Source organism: Schistocerca cancellata, chromosome 2, assembly GCF_023864275.1.
Source record: "Schistocerca cancellata isolate TAMUIC-IGC-003103 chromosome 2, iqSchCanc2.1, whole genome shotgun sequence".
Classification (NCBI taxonomy): Eukaryota; Metazoa; Arthropoda; class Insecta; order Orthoptera; family Acrididae; genus Schistocerca; species Schistocerca cancellata.
In genome coordinates this window covers 735,803,200-735,825,558 of record NC_064627.1, presented here as the reverse complement: position 1 = coordinate 735,825,558, position 22,359 = coordinate 735,803,200, and positions in this window count along the sequence as shown.

The window sequence follows — 22,359 nt, the reverse complement described above, 5'->3', positions numbered from 1 at the left end:
GAGCAATAAAAAGGACGGAAATGATGTTTATGTTGATCTCTATTCCAATTTTCTGTACAGTTTCCGGAACTCTCGGAACCGAGGTGATGCAAAACTTTTTTTTATGTGTGTATATTGAGTCACATACATGAGGGAATACTATGTCTTTATAAGAGCCAGTTAATGGTTGTTTAAAAATCTGACGTTTACTTCGGTCAAACAGGCTAGTAGAAATGGGGAGTATGCCGAGTGTCCGTGAAGCAGTGTTCTGCCAGGTAGGAATAATGTCAGGAAAGAGGGTGTTTAGCCAGAGAAAATAGAAGAGGCAGATTTGTTACTGACAGAGTTGCAAAACTACCGTAGGCTCCGTTGATTAACAAAAATTAGAGTCCACCATAGTAGTCTTCCTAGTAGCCTTGGTCAAAAAAATGGTTCAAATGGCTCTGAGCACTATGGGACTTAACATCTTAGGTCATCAGTCCCCTAGAACTTAGAACTACTTAAACCTAACTAACCTAAGGACATCACACAACACCCAGCCATCACGAGGCAGAGAAAATCCCCGACCCCGCCGGGAATCGAACCCGGGAACCCGGGCGTGGGAGTAGCCTTGGTCAGATGACCGTAATCTCGTTACCTCCACGTTATGTGAGTTGCACACGTATTGGGCATACCTCATTTCGATCACTTTGTTTCGGTATGCACTCAATGTTTTATTGGGTTCCTCTAAAAATCGGAAGCGGTGAACCATCTAGAAACTAAGAGAGGATATTTGAAGGGACACGTAACCCACGGAAAATTTGTGTTCCGCGTGGTTATTATCCTTTCTGCTACTCAAAAATGAATTGAGAACTCATGTCTGAAGATGCCTGTATACCGTCGACTGAAATTCATTACCAGGTTAATTATCTTTTGTGGCAAGTGATTGGATTTATAACAAAACAAATATTTATTGGGTCACTGAAACATTACTGTGATTATGTCGCAACTCGCTAAAATAAACAGTATTTGCAGTAAATTTGAAATTGTTAATTTTCAGTTTAGTTTTTATTCGAATATTGTTACCAGGTTAATTAACTTTCGTAGTAAGTGACTGGATTTATAGCAAAACAAATATTTATTGTGTCACTGTGAAACATTATTGTGAATATGTTACAACTCGATATAATAAACAGTATTTGCAGTAAAATTGAAATTGACAATGTTCAGTTAGTTTTTATTCGAAAATTGTTAATTTGTAACATGAAACAGAGGAATTCTGAATCAAAAATAAAATAAAAATTGTTGATTTAACATATAGCGCTAGACAACGCTATAAAACAACAAGAAATAAAACAGAAAAAATACATAAGGCAAAAAAACACCAAACATCGCTTCAGTAATTACGTCGAGCTTATATAAAACCTGTTTCTGTTATTCATAAATAAATTCTGCAGTTATCAATAACGTAAAAAAACCTTGCTTTTAATCTAGATGTGCATCCTTCTAATTGGCATAAATTAACAACAATAACTATATAGATTTTTTGCGTTTTTGCATGTAAACTGCACTTGCATCAAACCTACTATTTCGTTACATGAAAGCGCAAAAGTTACGTGACAAACTAATTTTTATTCCTTATAAACTGCAGTTTATATTTTGCAAGGATAAATATACTCATTGTACTAACACTGAACGACGTGCAGTTCTAATTATGTGCGAAACAAGCAAACAACGAAACAGCAAAGGCATCCACTGAAAGATCCCCTTTGAAAAATTAAGTATGACTGTGCTGGTAAACCTCTTACGTTATTTGATTTTCAAACACTTGAGCAAAACTGAATGTACTCAGACATTTCTCCCTTTACTTATTCTGATCAACAGTAAACCGACACACAATATTTTTTTTTTTTTTTTTTTTTAGCGCAACGCAATCTGACTTTCAATAATCCCTACAAAAGAATGGCCCTGACTAACAATAACCTATACCTTTCATGAATCACTTACCCCACAAAAATGTTCGTTACTCGAACTACTGCAATACAGTGAACGCCAATACTGCCTGCTAAATAAAAGATTCTAACTACTGAAGGCACTAACTACTGATAGGCACAGTTAGCAAATGAAAGATTTTGGTGGAGAACAAATAATGTATTTACCTTAATAGTGTTAAAAAGTCATAATATATGTATCAGTTCATGATGTCCACTCTTACAAATTTCCTCTTTATGACGGACACACGACCATATCGTCCGCTCTCAAACCTCTGGTATCTCTGTCCCCACATCCACCACTGCTGGCGGCTCACCTCCAACTGCACAACGCTAAGCGCTGTTCACATCAAACAGCCCAACAGTACACTAGCGAATATTCCAACAATGCCAACCAGCCACAGACTGCACACAGCACAGTTAGTGATTTTCATACAGAGCGCTACGTGGCGTTACCAACATAAAGACCTAAACAGCCTACTTACACCACTGCCACTTTCCCACACTCCTTTATGTATTTTCCTACCATTGCTAGCAATAATACGGGTAACCCTACCATTTACTACATCATTTATGTACTGTACCAAAACTACCGAATCGTAGTGTTGTTAGAGAGCGACTGTAGTAACAGGTAATCAAGCGTGCATTATAAAGATAAAATTGCCTGTTGTTGAAGAGTAACTGGAAATTTCAACAAATATAACGTGAGTAACGAGAGAAGGGCACTAACCAGTAACAAGCAGAAGCTGACACAGGTAGAGCACCTCGTGTTTAAATTATACACGCGTTTTCCCAACACGCTCTGACCATCCCGTTACACACCCACCGCCACACCTACCCATCCATGTTTTCCGCTGCACAGGCGAGGCGTGATTTGATCGCCAGCGCACAGTGGCGGTGCGGCCGCTCGCCTCGCCAGCAGCCGGTCCGGTCCGCTCCGGTCCGGTCGCTTAATCCGCCGGCCGGCCGTTTCATTTATTAACAAGCCGGGCCGCGCGGCGCCGCATCGGTGTCCGCAGTTTATTGAATTAGCGGCGGTGCGAGACGCGACGCAATTCATTACGCGACGCCGGCGCTGTCCGCCCGCCACGTCACGGTCTGCAGGTGAAACAGCGGCGCGCGCGTTTGGACAGCCCACACTGCGAGCCGACGACGCGCCACCGAAGAACTAGGGGGTATTTCCCAGAATGACTACAGAAACACTGTGCGGGATTACATTAATCTATTGCACAACTTTTAAGAGTATAGTGTTTGGGTGGACTTTCGAGACAAGATAAACAGGAATAAGACCTATAAGCGAAACAAAAGGCTATATCGCGACGGGAATAAAACGGGAAGCAGTTAAAAATTTTAAGGTTAGGAGACGACGCAGGTCTTCTAGCAGACAGAGCGGAAGACTGGGCTGCCGCGTCAACAATAACGTTACGACACTATCCAGTCACCTTAAAGAGACTACACGTCAAAAGTGTGACTAACCGTCTTTTGCAGCTCGGAAAGCTGCGAGACGTGCAAGAAAAGAGTCATTGAGTTTATGGAGGTTACCGACTGCATGTGGAGCCATACCGACTACGATGCCCTGACCAGTTGCGCAAAATTTCTCGGTAGAGGTCTACGATGCGTGCAGCTCGATCGAGCTTGTCACACAGATTGTCTGTTTGATTTCGTGGAGAGGTAAGTACGGTAAACTCGCCCGCCCGGTGAGACGAACGGTTCTAACGGACGGCTTTCCGGAGTGGGAAGGAGCGCCTGGTCCCCGGCACGAGTCCGCCCGGCGGACTTGTGTCCAGGTCCGGTGAGCCGGCCAGTCTATGAATGGTTTTTAGGGGTTTTCCATCTGTCTCGGCGAATGCGGGATGGTTCCGCTTATTTCACCTCAGCTACACTATGTTGGCGACTGCTACGCAAACAAGTTGTCCATGTGCGGGCAAATTGCGCTTTTCTGTGTTGTCGTGTGAAATATTGTGACAATAATGGCGTGTGAAAAACGTAATACTAGGCTCCAAAGTAAACTGAGAAATGACAGTGAAGACGAAAGCAGTGTGTTAGCGCCACCGTGTAATGAATTAACTAATGTTCAAACTAGTGATTTGGTAATTGTGCATAGGGATATGGAGCGAGCGGCAAATAATGGCGTAGACAGTGAAACAATTAGTGAACAGGGAAGCATTATCGATCGATCGGTCGGCAATAGCTCGCCTGAAGAATCGGCAATGACAGGACACAATCTCGCAAATACTGTAGATTCAGGTTTTGGGTCCTCACCGTTTTCTCAAATAAGTCAAGACACATTTTCTGCTTGTCAAAATGTGAATGTTGCCGGTGCAAATTCACTGCCGAAAAGCAGTGAGGAACATGTTTCAGACACCAGTGCATTGTTATCACAATTAATACAACAAATGAGACAAACACAGCAAAAGCTTCAAAAGTTAGACACAGTGGAACAAAATCAGAGACAAACACAGCTAAAGCTTCAAAAGTTAGACACAATGGAACAAAATCTTCAAAAGTTAGACACAATGGAACAACACCAGAGACAAACACAGCAACAGTTAGACACAATGGAACAAAATCTTCGGAGGTTAGACTCCACACTTGAACAAACACGTGAAGATTTAACTACTGAGTTACATAACATTGAATCGAAATGTCAAAAAGTCTGTAATGATGTAAAAACATAAATTTGAGCATTTCCAACCTATTTTTTCGCGTCATTAAAATGCATTACAGAATCACGAAGCAGCCATAAAAGAACTGCAAACTATTGTTCATGAAAATCACAACACCTTGCAAGCTAAAATTGACTCAGTGGCATCTACCGATTCGGTTACGCAACTTGCAAAAACTCAGGAAAACTTAAAGGACACAGTAGATACGATTTCAACACAAATGGACACTCTGAAAATTGGTTCAGAAAAACACACTGAGGAAATAATTTCACTATCAGATAAAGTAGCCGAAGTTTCAGACCAGTTCACTAACTTATCTACAAAGGTAGATGATGATCTGAATGACACAAGACCTGTAACCTTCACGGACACAGAAGAGTATGAACAAATTAGAAAATTCAAACAAAATCAAAATCAAATCAATACACAGTACAAAAGAGAAATCTGGGAGGTACAAGATCAGTTGTAACAAGTGATACAAGAGTTACATATTTCAGAGGACACTCGCACTCCAGTACGGGAAGAGGGACATAGAAATACGGAACAACCACAAAATAATAACACAGGACATTTCGTAAATTATGAAAGAAATTGGCAAGGTGCACCGAATTTTGAAATGGAACCGCCGAAAAGACGTAACAATGACCGATATGCGACTCGCCGACATGATGATTTTGACTATAAGCTGTTCATTACTATACGTAAATTTAAAACATTTAAGAATTCTGGCAACGACATTCATCCACAAGCGTGGCTCCATTAATTCTCTCATTGTTTTTCTTTCAACCGGTCATTAGAGCACAGATTAGAATTTATGTGTGGCTATTTAGAGAATGAACCAGCTGTAAGCATGCGATCGGTCATTCACGATTGCCACAGTGAAGGAGAATTTTATCATGCCTTCCTCTTAGCATATTGGTCTCAAGCTACACAAGACCGAGTAAAACATAGCATCATAATGATGAAACATTTCGAACAATCTGAATTTTCCAGTCTTGTGAAGTATTTTGAAGACATGTTGCACAAGAATCAGTACCTGTCAAACCCATACAGCCCCTCAGAACTCATTGCTTAATCGAACTACCTGAACATTTACGACATATTATTTTGGCAGGACGTTGCAAAGATGACATTGAAGCTTTTCAGGGACTGTTACAAGATGTGGAAATTCACACTGACAATCGCGGAACGCGGAAACAGGAACACAACAATTACAGGTCACATCCGTCACAATTCCGCAATGAAAGAAATAATAACTGGACACGGCAAGGCTATTGTCAGAACACAAATCGTGACCAAAACAGACACCACCTGTATGACAACCACTGGCAGAGTAATAGTTACAGGGAAAGATCGCATTTCCGTAGTAATGAATATGACAAAGACAATCATAGAAATAGACAATTTGGCAACCAGAACTATTATTATCATGGGAGACAGAATAACTTCAGACGCAACGGTCCACCGTGCAGTAATAATTCAGGGAGAAATTCTCCATCACTTAACAGACAAGAAAGAATGGACAGGAACTATCGACAAAACGACAGACCTGAATTCCATCAGAACTGGCGAGATTCAAACAGGGTAGGGACTTCTCGGCAAGGCGAATTTGTAGAATTTAGGTCTCCCAATTCCAGTAACGATGCGCGCCAACAAAGAAACAGACAATGACTCGCACCTGAGGCAGCCACGTGCGCCCGCTGGCTCAGGGATAAATAACATAGACGCTAACCTGCAGAAAAATTCCAGTATTCTTTAGCGACATATACCGCATGATAATTGCATTAAAGTTGAAACTCTGCGTACTAGGAAGAGCAAAGGGTTACACCACATTTCACATGTAAAACCATTTATTGAAAGATAATCTGCTTTTTAACTTTGTCTTTACCATATAACTTTTCACTTTACATTACTAGTATGATTTGTCACACTGAGAAACTGTTAACATGCAACAATGTTTTAAAGTTAACTATCCGGTCAAGAACCTAGGGAACTTAGACAAGTAGTTACGAATGCATTGTTATAGTGAACAGACGTCACAATGTTATTGTGTGTGTACATTCTTGCTTGTTAATTGCAGGATTACGTAACGTCTATAAGGCTTACATACTAAGAACATATACTGCTAATGAGATTTTAATGCAACATTTTGGTTTACTTGAAAATACATTCTGGATTTAAAGTACTTTCTATGAGACACCAGATGAGACAGTGGTTAGTTTATGTGACAGCTACACGATTTTATCACGACGCTACTAATGAGGGACAATTTACAATGTTGCTTTTGCGGTGTATCTCTTTTATATCTGCACAGTTTTTCTGTATTATTCTGGAAAGTAAAACATGTTTTAGTAGTAACTTTTGTGGTACAGCTACAATGAGACAGCCTTTTTCGTAGCACAACCATACGTTACAGCACAGTACTTTCTTCATCACGGCAATAAGCGTAATAACTAAGATATCTATACGCAAAGCATTTCACTTTTGTTTATCATGAGGTAAGTACATTGACTTCTGCAGAACTTAGCTTTCAGAGGACGATAACTACGACACTTCCACAGAGATTATCTTACAACAAGACGCACAGTTTAGCGCTACAGTACACGTATTTGAGTGATTAATTTTGTACTGATATCATTTATTTTTAAAGATATTTGAAGTACAATGATACAAAGGTTTTCTGTGATACATTTCACTACATTGCTGTAATCTGTAACACCTGAGGGTATAATTATATTAATCCTCAGGGGGGTACATGCTTACTTTGTGTACCATGTGTTTGGCAAGCACAAGGAGCCCTAGCTAATCTGGTATTTGCTTATACAACTTTACACATCGGTACCATATTTCTCCAACACATAAATTACACAGCTATCTGATCATTTAACTGAGAGACAAACATTATTTTTTACTACATCAGTGACAGATGTTTACGTAATTACACAGTTGGATAACTTCACACTTATGAAACTGTATTTAGTCTGTACTTTGTGAACTGTTCATATTTTTTCAGAACCATTGTGATAGTATGAGAGCTTTGAATGATGTGTTTGGTATGGGATCATGATTTTTAAAGTACGTTTGAGGTAGATGACACTATTGAAATGAGCAGAGAATTTTTTTACGTTTTGACATTATTTCAGAAAGCTACGACGTTTTTGAGATTTGACTGAGGTATTATGATGTTAGTTTTACGACGACGATATGTATTATGCTGTTGAGGTATGTTTATGATCAATAAGCTGATCCTATATGGGGAAGTTGATTATGCTACGTATTTATTACAATGAAATATTGAAGTGTCATCACAAGATTGACGTGTCGACGAATATGTATATGTGTAATAAGGTAAGGAGTAATTAATAGTGGTTAGGGACTCTGACTTGTGAAAAAGGATGTTGGAAACCAAGAATCGTACTTTAAGAGTTATGAAATGTGTGTAAATGCGTGAATGTATCACAATGCCGGCGAAAATTTTTTGGACACTGTTATATTCATAAGATTTTGTTTCAACACATTTGCAACGCAAATTCTCGACCTGTGAAATTTTGTATATGAGACTGCCACTGTAGTGCAAACTGGTGTTGTAAATATTTCAGTAAGAAAGTTAAGTGGCCTTCACGTAATGCGTCGTGGGCACGACGCATTACGTGGGCAGCTGCGCAACAGTCGCCTGGAAAAAAGCCATTAGTGTGTGCCTTTCAGAGGCACGTGTGGAGAAAAAAAGAGGTCATTATCCTCACTATTGACATTTCTTTGTAGAAAGCATCACGAATATGACACGCTCAAACATGAAAATATATGATTACACAGTGGAGCTCTTAATTTATGATATTTACTAAAATGCCTAATGAAATGATGAGAAACATTTCATGTCTATTGTCTTGCTAGTTGAAAGATTGTTCACTGCATTATCAAATGCCATATGGCAAGTGAATGACGTTTCACACCTTGCTTTGCCTATTTTGTTTAATATCTAGTTCCTAGCTGCACGGCAGCATTGGTTAAAATTAAATTTTATAGATATACTAATATAAAATATTTTATTCCTACAGATCCAGTAAAAAATAACTTTATGATGGATGTACTCCAAAAAAATGAGGGAGCACAAAAAGACATTTCCACTTCACAGGAATTGCATACATAATTTTTGTCAGTGAGTTGGTAACTTGTCTGCTAGAGCAAGTTACAGTGATGCATCACTCTAGTGTTAAGATGTGACATAGGTATTAAACATGGCCATATCTTTACTGTAATATTTTTTCTGCTTGAGCTTTGTCATGTTTAGATATAAGTTATTGCAATTTCTGCAGCTGTTTGCCAGGCATAGTGTTACTGAATTTGACTTTGTATTATGCTGTTAAGTCAGTTTTACTACGGATTTATTTTTCTTGTTTGCTGCACAGTGCCTTATATTAGTTGTAATATTGCAATTGCTTTGCCAATTTTAATTTTTTTGTCATTGCTGTTTATGTTAATTGTTTTGTACTGCTGTGTTGCCTCGTCCCTTAGTTCAGCATCTGAGCTCAGTAGATTTAAGTTAGCTTAAGAGGGGGTATTCTATATGAGAAACTAACTGTGATGAATTGGATGAAATACATTGAGATGATATAAGAAAATGGTTTGGCCAAAAAAAGTAGTGTACAGTGGAGAAAATTTATTTTTCAAAGAGGATGTGAACAGAATACAGAAAGCAGGCTTAGATATGACTTTTTGGGAATAATGATGAACGAAGGGAGATCTCCATGCAAAATACTGCAGTAAAACACACCCTATCCTTCCCTTGAGTTATCCCACTATGTGTTTGTGTACCCTTGTGTACTTGTCTTTTTCCTGTCTTTATGTGTTTAGTTAATAAGATTTATGTTGTAGAATTTTACTGGTACTAAGCTACATTCACTATGACGAGGAATACTGTTATCCTCAAATATAATTTGCAATTATAATATGTCATTTTCTTTGTAAAGATGTTTACACATTATTAATTCTGTTCTGTTTCAATTCTCATGTGTGAAATTAATGTTTCGAAAACTATTCTCATTATTTTATTTATTTACTTATGTCATAATTCTTGTAACACTGATGTATATGTTTATTTCTATTCTTTTGTAAAGTCTGTGTTACTACAATTGTTATCTGTACTGTTATGTTTTTAATTATGTACTTTGTACCATTATTATTGTATTCTTATGTTATAAAATTGTAATTGACACCAGTTCATCAAATTAAGTAACTTGTAAGTTACATTTCACTGCACACGTTTCTGTTGGTCATATTATATGGACAATATGTGAGAAGTAGGGACTGTTAGTGTTTGCACATGTGTTAATAATTCAGCAAGGGACTGGATAACAGCATTGCTGGTTCTAAGGACAATTCCAAAAACTTTGTGAGTGCACAAGTGGTGGTTATGGACTTGCTATATTATCCGCAAGACTCTTCAATGGTGATTGTGCACCTGAACAGTCAGAACAGATGGCTGCTGGCCATCTCTACAAGGACTACAGTGGGTCTGCATCTTTGATGACCCACCAATACCATTATTTCTACAAGGACTGCAGTGGGTCTGCACCTCTGGTGGCCCACCAATACCGTAATCTCTACCAAGACTATAGTGGGTCTGCTCTGTGATGACCTACCTACCAATATTTTTCAAAATGTCGAATGACTCTGCTGTGGGTTTCCTCTGTTGTGGCCCATTACCTGTCTGCATGTCAAGAGTCAGCACTGTCTTTCTGTTGGAAGGACAACACTACCTCTTCAAGACTGCATGGAAATCCACTACTTCCGTGTGCATTTTCTTTTACTGCTCAGACTTTGAGGGAAAAAAAAACACTGTAATTTAACTGTGATGAATGATCAAGACTGTCTTTATGGACTGTGAGAAAATTTTAGCTTTTGACCAACACTGTAGCGATAAGTGTGTGCATTTGATTTCTTTGTTATTGTAATTGTGAAAAATTTTTTCAAATCTGTATTGGCCACTGCCCAAAACAATTTCTAAAATTTTTTGTGGGGAGCATGGGGGCTATGTAAGTAGGCTGTTTAGGTTTTTATATTGGTAACGCCACGTAGCGCTCTGTATGAAAATCACTGGCTGTGCTGTGTGCAGTCTGTGGCTGGTTTGCATTGTTGTTGGCCATTGTAGTGTTGGGCAGCTGGATGTTAACAGCGCGTAGCGTTGTTACGCAGTTGGAGGTGAGCCGCCAGCAGTGGTTGATGTGGGGAGAGAGATGGTGGAGTTTTGAAATTTGTAAGACTGGATGTCATGAACTGCTATACACATTATGACTTTTGAACACTATTGAGGTAAATACATTGTTTGTTCTCTATCAAAATCTTTCATTTGCTAACTATGCCTATCAGTAGTTAGTGCCTTCAGTAGTTTAAATCTTTTATTTAGCTGGCAGTAGTGGCGCTCGCTGTGTTGCAGTAGTTCGAGTAGCGAAGATTTTTGTGAGGTAAGTGATTTGTGAAAGGTATAGGTTACTGTTAGTCAGGGCCATTCTTCAGTAGGGATTATTGAAAGTCAGATTGCGTTGCGCTAAAAATATTGTGTGCCAGTTTAAGCACAGTCATGTATAATTTTTCTAAGGGGACGTTACAACCACCATTACTCAACCACGCAAATATAGGGGTTACACTCGTCTGGTGTGTGACGTTGTATGGGGGAAAGGGGTGGGGTTTCCACCGGGGGCCGAACCGTACAATAACCCTGAAAGAGTGGTTCGGTGTGGGGCGGCGGAGCAGTGATGTGGACTGCGGTAGTCGTCGTGGGGTTTGTGGACCACTGTGACTGCGTCGGGGATGGAGGCACTCCGTCGTTTCTAGACCCCCGGTAAACATACAATACAACATATTAAACTCATCACTGTACTCTTGCACCTGGCACATACTCTTCGGGCTGTGTTGTACACTGCTTCGTCCTTTTGGCAGATATCACTGTGCCGAGAAAAAATAAACTACATGGAGGGGTGGACACGTTCGACAACGATAGATGCACACTAATGTCTTCCAGAATGACGAGATCATCCATGGAATGCCGCGAAAGTGTTTCCTCCGGCCTCTAACCTTCTGACGATTTTTGCAGGATGTTTGCTTTCAGACAATTCACCCTGCACACACCAACCTTCGTCTGTCCGATGAAGCATTCATCTGAAAAGGCCAGCTGTCGCCACTCAGTGGATGCCCAGTTGAGCTTGTGGCTGGCAAATTCCAGCCTTCCTCACCAATGAACAGCAGTCAGTATACATGCAAGGTGGCTGCTGTTGAGGCTCATACACAGCAACGTACGCTGAACGGTCGTTGAGGAGACACTGTGGTAGGTCCCTTGGTTCATCTGGGTGGTAGGTTGCTCAATAATAGCACTCTATTCGCCTGTATACATCTCCGCAGCCGTTGTTCACCCCTACCATTTACAGCCCGTGGTGCACCACAGCTGCCCTGCCGCTGGTTTTGGAGAGAGCCATTTGGGCAAGCCCCTGGCGGCAGGCGAACTGTTTACAAACCTAGCCGTTTCGGAAATGCTTCCACTCTTCACCCGAAAGCCACTTATCATGCCCTTTTGGAAGTCAGATAAACAGGTCAATATCTGCATTACAGCAACGACTGCACTGGTTCTGCCGCCACCCCCCCCCCCCCACTTCCCCTCCACCCGAAGGCGCTTTATATGCCCTTTACTACTGGTGCTGCTACCTGCCGACTGTGAATGGTTACTGCACGTTGACATCTAACATAGACGGTTGTCACATTAATGTGACTGGACTGAGTAAAACCGATGCAAAAACCAAGATTCGACAAAGAAGTGGTCAGAAGTTGGCTATAGCCTTGTCGAACTAAAAATTCTGCCATTCGTCTTAAGTGATTGAGAGAAACCACGAAAACGGATAACTAGACGTAAACTTTCAGCTTCTCCTCTACCGCCGCCTTTATCGCGTAGCCTTTTTTCAGAAGAGAATGAAATAAATTATTCTGATAGTTGGAAATGGAGATGAAAATCTTTTGTTAAAAATTCTCTTTTATGTTGGTTAAAAGCCACGGTGATCGCCTGAAATATCATAAGTATTCCAACGTGAAAACATCCGTCTTACTCACGATGGATTTAAAAAAAAGTATTTCTTTTATGTTAAGCGATAAACAAGTTAAATAAAGTGCTTAATTATTTCTTTTTCTGTGAGGCTTGATTCTCTAGTATAACTCCCTATGTACAACGGCAGCGTATACGTTAATAAAAATTATTATTCATAAAGCTGGACCTCTGGCCTGAAAAACAAATAAAAAATATAACAAAACGCCGTTCTGTATTTATTAAGATTATTATCTTTAATAATTCTTGCAAGAAATGAATATTAAAAGAGTTTTTATTATTTTTAACACCAATGGCGCCGCTACAACGATTAACTTACACAAATGGCCAAGTCAGCATTTAATTATTACATAAATGAACCATGGGTCAGAGAAGGTACTTTTTGCTACTAACAATAAACACATACTACCAAGCTATTTGCATAAATATTTGAGAATATTTACCATGACACTACATATAATTGAAATAATTTGTAAATAATATATTTCAGCTATCACTCGTCCTTTGGAATATTTATTGGCAGATCTAGATTTCGAGTAGCAACTAGCCATTCTCAATGCACTATCCTTTTTTGGTCAATGCTTGTAATGCCTGTTGATCTCGCTTTATATACAATTCATGGAATACAGACCAATAGGCATTAAATGCATTGACCAAAAAAAGATGGTGCATTGAGAATGGCTGGTTGCTAGCCGAAATCTAGATCTGCCAATAAATATTCGAAAGGATGACTTATAGCTGAAATCTATTATTCACAAATCAAAATAACGGTCGTTGAGTGCAATAGCCTCTGAATGGATGGTAACCTGATTGAAATAATTATTTACAGACCGTGATCTATATGCGACGGTCAGGTAGAACATCAGAACCTACCAGACACAGAAGGCAAAGAAAAGGCAAGAGCGTGAAACAAAGAAATCTTCTTATATACTACGATACAGAGATAATAGTAATTACAATTCCATGAGCACGTATAGCGGTTCCATTGTAGTTACATATCGATACGTTCATTAACATTACATTTTTTTTTCAAGAAGCGATGCTATACCTTCTGCTACCACATTACATGAAAATAAAAAAAGTCCCACAGAATATGTAACTAGAACTGGCAGGAGTCTGCTAAGAACACAGTGCGGCTGAAAATTAAATACGGCTAAGAAAAGAACTGAGAAAAGTAGCAAAAAGAAAAAGGCAATCTGTTAAATAATAATTATAGGACGATAAGTCAGCGAGCTGACTGAGAGGATTTTACCGAATACGGTAGGCAAATGTTTCCAGTAATATTTTGGTCTACATGATGAAGACAACTACACCAATTCATGTATGTCCATGAAGCTGTGGAGTCAAGAAAATGTACACCAGGATAAATGCATCGTATAGAAGAGAAACGTAGATAATAGACATCCATGAAAAAGTTAAATTAATTCGTGATGTTCGCTAGTCAACGTATGAAATGGATAGAGAGCATCAAGAAAAGAGTAAAACAGATTATACTTGAAATACACAAGCGAAAGGATGAGAAATGAAATATCTGTCAAAACATCCAGAAATGTTCATCCGTTTTCTGGAAAGAGCAAAAGAGCAGATACTGTTCTAGCGGTATCCGACGCTTAGAAAATGCCGAACGTTTTGACTTGTTGTACTTTCCTCTAAATATACATCAAAGTAATTAGAATATACATCCTGAACTGTATGTTGGAAGCTATCTAAGTATGGTACAGTTCAATTGTCGGCCGGTGTGCCCGTGTGGTTATAGGCGCTTCAGTCTGGAACCGCGTGACCGCTACGGTCGCAGGTTCGAATCCTGCCTCGGGCATGGATATGTTTGATGTCCTTAGGTTAGTTAGGTTTAAGTAGTTCTAAGTTCTAGGGGACTGATGACCTCAGCAGTTAAGTCCCATAGTGCTCAGAGCCATTTGAACCATTTGAACAGTTCAATTAGCCGGTATTTCAAGCACAATAGTTGCAACTGCATTGTACTTGAAAGATTTTAACACCATTTTGTTACCTTTACCAGACGATCTACTAGGCCCCAAAGGCTTCATGAGAGCTAACTTCTTCGTCCAGAATATTAAATTATGACTGAAATTTTATTGATAATATTGGTGAAACAGTGTTTCTGTTTACTTCCATGAAGTATCGCAAAATGATATCACAATAACGGAACCGTTGAGTGAAGAAACTGATGTGTGCTGAACATTGAACAATAGTTACTCTTTTGAGTGCTGTGACTGTTTGCAAATTTCTCTAAGCCAGAATGATTATAAACTTTATGACTGGAGTCCCTTGGGACACAAGGAAGCTCACATAATACTGATTAGATGGCAGGTCCCAGTTTACAATTGCTGAACGTCGCTCACCCCAGAGCAAACACCGAGTTTCGGAAGCAGTGGAGTCATGTCTTGCCAATTTAGTTTCTGTGGTTTGGTTGCTCACTGCAGTAATATGGTACAGTTTCTTTATAAGGATTCTACAGGTCTTGGAAAATTCTGGTCTTAGTTGAAATTACTGGATAACAGACAACTCAGACAACTCTGTGAAGAAATTTCCCATACTGTTTACTACTGATCACGGATTTCAACAGTTCTGACTGCGATCTTCTGAACTTAAGAAACAAATCTATAAATCTTGTTGTTATACGAAATGTTCAGTTATGTCTGTATCACTCATTCCAATTTGAGCCCAGTTGCCTTTATAGAGGATAATATCTTACACATCCACACAGGCTTGTTAAAAATAAGAAGATGTTTTTGATGAATAAAAAAAAATACAATTAATCACCTAGTTAGCTACGGATGTCCATACACGACATTTCGTTAATGTTTGTTAGCTGTTGAACCGAGTAAAAGTGCGCACTTGTGCATATGTTTAAATTTCTTGTTCTGTGTGGAATGTGCTACATATTATCCACTATGTCATCAACATACGATGTGCGATAGTGTCATAATGGTACATGGCGTGTAAGAGCAAGAGTTTTTCGAAGATCACAATATAACAGTGTTAACTGTTGAGACTGGTCCTCAGAAATAAACAGTAATGAATATGATTACGATCATTAAGACTTTCTTCAGAGAAAATACAGATCTCTCCTCTCCATCTCTAATTACGACAACACTACTTGAATTATAGACACAGGAAGGCATTACCACACGTTTCCAAAGCGAAAAGGGCTTTTAACCGTATCTTACCTGCGGAGAGTAATACAACCAACATCTCTTACACACAACTCTATACATGCCGTTTAAGTTGTTATTTTACGAAAAGTTGTAGCTTGATGTGTTTCTAATGCCTAATTTCAAACTCAGAATTAATGGAAGCAACCGTCATGCCCATTTCATGTATGCTGAAAAATATCCAGTAGACAGGATACCATATTCAATTTTATTCAGCCGTCTTTTCAATCGACTAGCAGACTTTGATTCCGTAACCCCAACAACAGTGAAACTTGGCAGACGATGCAGCATTAGTACTTCTTTTGTGTTGAAGCAAATGTCGCAACGAGGGGAAGAAAATCCCGGAATTAGTGTACATTGAATTTCGGCATCCATCAGGGTTGGTCATCCTTTAGCCTCGGCATCCTGTATGAACTGTAGCTATGCCTACTTCTTGTACAGCCTCTTCGGCTACGAGATGAGCCTGCCAACATGAAGTTCTGCCGTTGGCCGTTGTAAAGATGTGAAGATCCACTTTTCACAAGGGAGATACAGTGTATAGATAAAACTGGTTTCATGTAAGCTGGAATTCTCAGTTTTCATAAGCAAATTGTGTGGACTCATGCAAATACAAACCCAGGTGAAGAAGCAAGGAATAAGTACCGATTATCAATGTATGAGCATTAATTACGGGCGATAAACTAACAGGACCTTACATACTACCAAACAGGTTGGCTGGTGCAAAATATGTTCAGTTCCAATAAAACAACATGGCTCACTTGCTAAAAGAGGTCAATTCCAGCAATGGCTGGAAATTTATTTCGTCCATGATGGAGTATCAGCCCATTTTCCTCTGAAACAACCGAGTACGACTCACAGAGACATTTAATAGGTAATTGATTGTTCGGGGAGGTCTAGTACGTTGGTCAGCTCGTTCCCCCAAACTTATTTCTTGGATTTTTGACTGAGTGGACGCTTGATATCTTTGGTGTATGCAGAACCCCATTGATGATGCACAGACGCTACAAGAACGCCTTATCAGTGTCTGACAGCTCATCCGTGCCCAACCTGGAGGTTTTCAGGGAGTTTTTACTTCACTTTTTTCATACTGCATTCTTTAGGTCATTCGTAACAGCTGTGAGCTTGCCGTAGACATAACTTGTTTTACGGTAGCGAAGGTAAACAAGTGCACGTAACTCTTAAGCCAGGGTCGGCCACGACGTGTAAAACTCCATCTGTGCACTAAGACCTGCCCACGTGCGGTCCAAGGGTCGGCCTTCCTCAACACTGCTAGGTACGTCATGTTTTTGCTCGAATCTTATCGGTACACCGCGATATTTGGTTTAGCAGTGCGATTCGACACTTTCTTCCAACACTTGGAGCACGACTTTCTAAAGTTTGGCCTAATTGCGGTGTAAACGCTGTTTGCCTTTCGCTATTTATTCGTGGTCCGAAAGAATTTCACAGCTCGAGAAACTAGCGATATATCGTCACAATGCTCTAAAATGAATGGTAACAAAATTGAAGAAGTGGAAGAAATTTCAATATCTATTACGTAGTCGCACAATGGATGAGTATCGCAAGTTACTACTGAACGCCATTACAGTAAGAATAATTTAAATATTTAATCGATGGAGAAAGAGTTAAAAATATGATTGAAAGACGATTTGTACCGAATTCATTGTGCTGTAGATCAAGAAGCACTTTGTGTTAAATATATAGGAATGGAACATGTGATGGAATTTATATGAAGATGGTATCTCTACTTTCGGACATGTCCGAAAGAACACATACCATCGTCATATAGATAAGGCTCACCCGGCAACCATCTTCTTAAGTGCGGATGAACTCACATTGCTCAATCTCTTACGGGAATCGGTAAACTGACTGCTGCGAGTAATAAGTATAGCTGGCAGGGGCACTACAAACGTAGTGTGTGGACAGTACGTTGGAGATTTGGGTCTCACGGGAAGCGTGTCAAAGATAAGTCCCTGCAGTCCCTGCAGTCCTCGGTGGCTCAGATGGATAGTGTGTCTACCATGTAAGCAGGAGATCCCGGGATCGAGTGCCGGTCGGGGTACACATTTTCATCTGTCCCCGTTGATATTTATCAACGCGTATCAGCAGCTAAAGGTCTGGATTTCATTGTAATTTCATTCACGTGATGGAATTGGTTGTGCAAACAGGAAAATTCTGAAGACGCGCGTAATATCACGTCATGGTTCAAACTGGCTCTGAGCACTATGGGACTTAACTTCTGACGTCATCAGTCCCCTAGAACTAAGAACTACTTAAACCTAGCTAAGCTAAAGACATCACACACACCCATTCCCGAGGCAGGATTCGAACATGCGACCGTAGCGGTTTACGTCATGGGTTCCAAAAGTTTTTCTTGCAACTGAACTAAGAGTATGCATACTGCTGAATACGTTGATAAACAAAGGACATGCCTGGATGACTCTTAGATTTAAGCGCAACTAATTCTGAAAGGTAAGAAAAGGAGAGCAAGGACACAATTTAGAAGATTTAGATTGCAGACCTTGCATTTTAGGTAGAGTTGTCAGTAAGACATTACAAGGTGGGAAGCAGTTTACTTCTGATTTCATGGCGAAAGTATACGCATTTAAAAAGAAATTCCCGTTGTTGAAGGGACATCATTTGACAAAGAAAACAACCATTTGCATAAGTTCACCAGTATTAAAGGTGTCCATTCTGAGGTTGAAAGTACTACAGGAATAGCTTTCCAAACGTTAGAGGACACTACCAGTCTTCCATTTGTTTTAGTTTTCAAATGGTTCAAATGGCTCTGAGTACTATGGGACTTAACTTCTGATGTCATCAGTCCCCTGGAACGTAGAACTACTTAAACCTAACTAACCTAAGGATATCACAGACATCCATGCCCGAGGCAGGATGCGAAACTGCGACCGTAGCAGCCACGCGGTTCCAGACTGTAGCGCCTAGAACCGGTCGGGTACCCCTGCCGACTTTTTGTTTTCGGTAACATTTGAAGCGGCCTGAGCTTCTGCAGATGAAAGTGATTGACTGCAGTGTAAGTCCCATTTTCCCAAAGTAGCACTTCCGACCTACGTCCTTTATTTGTAGGATGTATTTCAATCTCTGTCTTCCTCTACAGTTTTTACCCTCCACAGCTCCCTCTAGTACCAAGGAAGTTATTTCAGGATGTCTTAAGAGTTCTCCTACCATCTTGTCCTTTCTTCTTATCAGTGTTAGCCATATATTCCATTTATCGCCGATTCTCCGGAAAACATCCTCATTTCCTCTGTAGTAACACATGTCAGATGCTTCGGTTCGGTTTTTTTCCAGTTTCCCCACAATCAATGCTTGACTACCATACAATGCTGTATTTCGAACGTACATTCTCAGAAATTTATTTCTCAAATTAAGGTAGATGTTGGATGCTGGTAGACTTCTCTTGACTGAGGTTGCCCTGTTTGCCAGGGCCAGTCTGCTTCTTATATCCTCCTTGCTCCGTCGTTCATGGGTTTTTCTGCTACCTAGGTAGCAGAATCCCTTAACTTCACCTACATCGTGATTAGCAACCCTGAGATAAAGTCTCGCGCTATTCGCATTTTTGCTATTTCTCAATACTTGCCTCTTTCTTCGATTTACTTTCTGTCCATATTCTGTACTCATTAAACTGTACATTTCATTCAGCAGATCTCGTAAGTCTTCTTCACCTTCGCTGAGGATAGCAATGTCATAAGCGAATCTTGCCATTCGTATCCTTTCGTCCTGAATTCTCTTGAACATTTCTTTGATTTCCGTCACTGCCTCCTCGAAGTAGCGATTGATCAGTAGGGACGAAAGACTACATCCCTGCCTTATTCTCTTTCTCATTCGAGCAATTCGTTCTTGATCTTGCAGTCTTACTGTTCCCTCATGGCTCTTGTTGATATTGTATATTACCCGTCATTCCATACTGCTTACTCCTATTTTACTCAGAAATTCGAAAACCTTTCAGCATTACACATTGTCAATCGCTTTTTACAGGTCGACAATTACTATCAACGTGTCTTGATTTTTCTTCAGTCTTGCTTCCATTATCAAACGCAACGTCAGAATTGCCTCTCTGGTGCCTTTACCTTTCCTGAAGCCGAACTGACCGTCATCTGGCAAATCCTAAATTTTCTTGTCCATTTTTCTGTGTATCATTCTTGTAAGCAACTTGGATCCATGAGCAGTTGACCTGATTGTGCGATTATTCTCGCGCTTTTCGGCTCTTGGGAATTGTGTGGATAACGTTTTCTGAAAGTGTGATGGTATCGCCAGACTCCAGACTCCTACACTCTGCACACCAACGTCAATAGTCATTTTATTTTCACTTGCCCAAGATTTTACAAATTCTTATCAAATTTTATCTATCTCTACTGCCTTATTTGATTTTATGTCTTCCAAATCTCTTTTAAAATCTGGTTCTAATGTTGGATACCCTACCTCTTCTCTATCGAGTCCAGCGTTTCCTTCCGTCACGTCATCAAACAGGTCCTCCCTTCATAAAGGCTTTCAGTGTACTTTCCCACTCTGTTCTCTGCATTTAGCACTGGAATGCCCATTGCACTCTTAAAGTTACTACCCCGGATTTTAACTTCTGGGATAGTGCTTTTGCTTTTCCTATGTGCTGAGTCAGTCACTCCGACAATCATTCCTTTTTCGGTTTCCTCACATTTATGGAGACATTTCGTCTGAGCATCCTCGCAGTTCCAATTTATTTCATTCCTAAGTGACTTTTACTTCTGTATTCTTGAATTTCCCTGAAGATTTTTGCACCTTCTCTTTCCATCGATCAGCTGAAATATTTCTTTCGTGACACATGGTTTCTTCGCACTTACTTTCTTTGTGCCTATGTTTGTCTTCTAAACTTCTGTGATTGCTCGTTTTGGAGACGTCCATTCTTCATCAACTGAACTGCCTGCTGAGCTATTCCTTATCGTAGTATCCGTAGCCTCAGATAACTTTAAGTCTATTTCTTCATTCATTAGTATTTCCGTATCCCACTTGTTTGTGGATTGATTATTCCTGACTAGTCTCTTAAACTTCAGCCTACCCGTCTTCACTACTAAATTGAAATTTGAGTCTGTATCTTCTTCCTACACGCCTTACAATCCAGTATCTGATTTCGGAATCTCCGCCTGACCATGATGTAATCTAACGTAAATGTTCACGTGTCTCCCAGCTTTTTCCAAGTATACCTACTCGTTTTGTGGTTCTTGAACAGAATTTTCTCCATTACTAGCTGAAATTTAATGCAGAACTCAATTACTCTTTCTTCTCCTTCATTCCTAGTCCCAAGCCCACATTCTCCCGAAACCATTTTCCCTACTCCTTCCCCTACTACCACGTTCCAATCCTCCATGACGTATATACTGAATTACCCTTTCAACATCCTCGTCTACTTTCTCTATCCCTTCATCTTTTGCGTGCAACGTCGGCATTTAAACCTGAACTATCGTTGTCGGTGTTGGCTGGCTGTCGATTTTGATGAGGACAACCCTATTACTGAACAGTTTTCATTAACTCACTCTTTGACCTACCTTCCTATCCATAAGGAATCCTACTCTCGATATACCATTTTCTGCTGCCGTTGATATCGCCCTATACTTATCTGAGCAGAGATTCTCGTCTTATTTCCATCTCATTTCACTGACAGCCAATACATTTAGATTTAGCCTTAGCACTTCCGTTTTCATTTATTCTAGCTTCCCTACCACGTTCAGACTTCTCAGATTACGATTATGAGATCACAAATGTGATATGGATGTTTCGTTCAATGCATGTGCATGAAAGGATTTTTTCAATTATGAAACTAAGGATATCACCATTACGTGGCAACCTGAGTGATGAAAATCTGCGATACTATCTGCTCCAGTCGTATGTTGACAGTTTGAGCCAAACATAAATTTTATTATGCCTTCAACCAAAAATAACTGAATAATACTAATATTGTGTTGTTTGTTATTTGCGCTACTGGTCAAAAGGCTTCGATCACCTATGACAAAAGCCATATACTTTATTACTTGCACAAACCAAATAGACCCACAAAAGAAGTATTTTCTCTCTTTATCATTAAGTACCATAAAATATGGTTAGTATTTCAGCGGTTTGTTTCCAACTTCTGTCATTACAAGAGCTGCACAAACTCTTGGCATTCTGGTCGTAAATTTTACAGTGTTTTTGTACACATTGCATTTCAATACCTTTGTAAATTTTTCCAGAGACCTACAACATTAGATGACCCCACTTATCTGACTGCCCTGTCACGTTCATACCACACGAGTTAAATGCGACTGAATTCAGGTAAATGACTTGACCAATCATATTTTTCAGTTCCCCACATTTCTCCTTTCAATTGACATATTCTCTAAACGTTTTAGAAGCTTGTTTGGGATCATTGTCCTGCTGCAGATCAACCGACCGATAAGTTACTTGCCAAATGGAACTGTATTGTTGATCATTATCCTGTGATATGTTTTTTCCTTTAATGG